Source organism: Mus caroli, chromosome 3, assembly GCF_900094665.2.
Source record: "Mus caroli chromosome 3, CAROLI_EIJ_v1.1, whole genome shotgun sequence".
In the NCBI taxonomy this organism is placed as follows: Eukaryota; Metazoa; Chordata; class Mammalia; order Rodentia; family Muridae; genus Mus; species Mus caroli.
In genome coordinates this window covers 75,083,069-75,086,622 of record NC_034572.1, presented here as the reverse complement: position 1 = coordinate 75,086,622, position 3,554 = coordinate 75,083,069, and the positions used below count along the sequence as shown (strand labels likewise).

The 3,554-nt window shown below is 36.5% G+C and overlaps 1 pseudogene; it reads left to right on the top strand.

Annotated features, from left to right (window-relative positions):
- The first annotated feature begins 249 nt into the window (after window positions 1-249).
- On the top strand, window positions 250-352 carry LOC115030816 (annotated as a pseudogene).
- The last annotated feature ends 3,202 nt before the right edge of the window (window positions 353-3,554 follow it).

The window sequence follows — 3,554 nt, the reverse complement described above, 5'->3', positions numbered from 1 at the left end:
TCCCCCTTGATCACTAATTGAGAAAATGCCTTACAGTTGGATCTCATGGAGGCATTTCCTCAACTGAAGCTCCTTTCTCTGTGATAACTCAGCTGTGTCAAGTTGACACAAAAATAGCCAGTACACTAGCAAAAACTATTCTCAAAAATAAAAGAACTTCTGGGGGAATCACCATCCTTGACCTCAAGTTGTACTATAGAGCAATTGTGATAAACACTGCATGGTACTGGTATAGTGACAGACAGGTAGATCAATTCTCAGCCTTTTGGCTAAGATCAAGTATAGTATCTGTTTTTATCAGACAGGAAGGTAGATCAATTGGATAGAATTGAAGACCCAGAAATGAACCCACACACCTATGGTCACTTGATCTTTCACAAAGGAGCTAAAAGATTCCAGTGGAAAAAAGACAGCATTTTCAATAAATGGTGCTGTTTCAACTGGAGGTCAGAATATGGAAAAATGCAAATCAATACATTCTTATCTCCTTGTACAAAGCTCAAGTCCAAGTGGATCAAGGACCTCCACATAAAACCAGAAACACTGAAACTTATAGAGGAAAAACAGGGGAAGAGCCTCAAACATATGGGCACAGGGGAAAAATTACTGAACAGAGAAGAGCAATGGCTTGTGCTACAAGATCAAGAGTTGAGAAATGGGACCTCATAAAATTACAAAGCTTCTGTAAGGGAAAGGACACTGTCAATAAGACAAAAAGGCAATTAACAGATTGCAAAAAGATCTTTACCAATCCTAAATCTGATAGAGGGCTAATATGCAATATATACAAAGAACTCAAGAAGCTGGACTCCAGAGAACCAAATACCCTATTAAAAATGGGGTACAGAGCTAAACAAAGAATTCTCAACTGAGGAATACCGAATGGCTGAGAAGCACCTAAAAAAAAAAATGTTCAACATTCTTAATCATCAGGGAAATGCAAATAAAAGCAATCCTGAGATTCTATCTCATACCATTCAGAATGGCTAAGATCAAAAATTCAGGTGACAAGCAGATGCTGGCGAGGATGTAGAGAAAGAGGAACACTCCTCCATTGCTGATGGGATTGCAAGCTGGTACAACCACTCTGGAAATCAGTATGGTGGTTCCTCAGAAAACTGGACATAGTTCTACGGAAAGATCCAGCAATAACACCCCTGGGCATATATATCCAGGAGATGCTCCAACATTTAATAAGGACACATGTTCTACTATGTTCATAGCAGCCTTATTTATAATAGCCAGAAGCTGGAAAGAACCCATATGTCCCTCAACAGAGGAATGGACACAGAAAATGTGGTACATTTACCCAATGGAGTACTATACAGCTATTAAGAACAACGAATATATGAAAGTCTTAGGGAAATGGATGGACCTGGAAGATGACTACATTTTTATCAAGACAAATAGGTACCACATTTGTGTGAAGGGAATTTATGCATTTTGAACTTGATTTGAAAAAGTATTGCATGGAGAAGCATAATTACATGGAGAAGCATACTGCTAATTTTAGAGTTGGTCATGGATGGTGCCTTTAAGGTCACAGAAGGGGAGATGAAAAATGTCTCTCTGTGCAGCGATGACAAAATCGTCACAACTCAGGTTCTACAATTTTACATACATAGGTGGTCTGGCACATTTAATAGTAAAAGCCAAAACCATGTTCTCAATGAGGAATATGCTGAATTTCATAACTTATATATAGAGAGTGTGGCAGCTACAATATATCCTAAAAACTTTAAAGAGGGGGTAAGGGTGCAGATCTGAAATCAGTTTGATTCATCAGACAATAACCAGGTAAAGTGAAGAACTTGGAAAATCTATAAAAAGAAAGTAGAAACAATAATTTTAAATTTAACGTGCAGAGATGAACAGCATCTTTTATTCTATAGGTACATTTCAACTTATCATTTTTTATTAGAGTTGAGATGGCAGATACATGATTGGAGAAATGGCTTCGTTAATGTCAAGAAAGACAGCAAAATCAAAGGATTAATGTGAAAGAGTTAAAAGGTTAAAACAGTTTTGTCTGTTTTCAGCATACCTGGTATAGTTACTGATAGTTATAAGAGTAATGGGAACTGAAAGGTTTTTGCATATTAATAGAAAATAAGAAAATATATAATTTCTGTATAGCACTTGTTATCATGAAGTACCATTGCATGCTACATAAAATATGCACAGACACTAAAAACGGATTTGATGTAAATCCTTATCAAAATTATGAATTTTTTAAGAACTAAGGCAGTGGTTCACAACCTTCATGATGCTGCAACCTTTTAATAAAATTCCTCATATTGTAGTGGCTACCAATCATAAAATTATTTTATTACTACTTCATAACTGGGATTTTGCTACTGGTATGAATTACAATGTAAATATCTGTGTTTTCCAGTGGTTTTTGGTGCCCCTGTAAAATGGTTACTCAATCCCCTAAACGGTCATGACCCACATGTTGCTCACTACTGGACTAAGGTATTAAATCATCTCCAGTCTTATGGATTTGTTCAAGTGTTGATGCTTATCCTAAAATACCATTTACTATTCAGAGATAAGGTAGTTGAGCCATGGATGCATGTTGAAAGGTCTTATATTTGGAGCTTGTCATCAATTTGTTTATTAAAAACAAAATGTGCGCCAGACGTTCAGGATGCAACTAGGTGAAAGGTGTAACTCCACTTTAGTGGAGTTAGCTGTTCATGTAAAGAAACTAAACATCTGCCTTTGTGGTGAAAACTAAATCAATACTGGATCCAAATTATAACTGAGTAAAGGAGAAAACTGAATTTGTAGAAAACTCAAAAATGGAGACAATTATATTTCAGCACAGTGAGTAACCACATTCAACTAAACTACTTGTGATATGTTGCAAATCATATGATCTTTCAACATCTAGCCATGACTTAGCTATCTTATTTCTGAAATGTAAATGATAACATATAGTTAGCATCACCACAGAGGGAAACATGTAGTCTTACTTTTGAGGCAAGAATCCAAAAACTGACTCCAAGATTTCTGAGAAAATAATATTTTGGTAAATGTATGGCACCACTTTCAGGCAAAAGTGTTGCCTGCCAGTTTTCAAATGGAGTCGTACACAGCTTCAACCTGGCCTTCAGTGCAAGGGAATGTTAGGTTGTGCCTCTTTCTTAGACTTCTATAGACCTAATCTGCCCAAAGACAAATATCTCCTATGCCACAATCACCTTCTTTATATCTTCTTGTTACCTTTCAGCGGCAACTGCATCCATGCCTGACTGTGTTCAAGAAGCTCACTGAGAAAAAAAAATCTCGTACTGTGATCTATGATGGCACCTGAGGATGCAGTTACATCACTGTTCTGACTCATATCTATTCATCTGATGCTTTCTTTTATTTCACTTTTATTTTATTTTATTTTATTTTAATTTTTAATATTTTTATTACATATTTTCCTCAATTACATTTCCAATGCTACCCCAAAAGTCCCCCATAGCGCCCCCCACTTCCCTACCCACCCATTCCCATTCTTTTGGCCCTGGCATTCACCTATATTGGGGCATATAAAGTTTGCA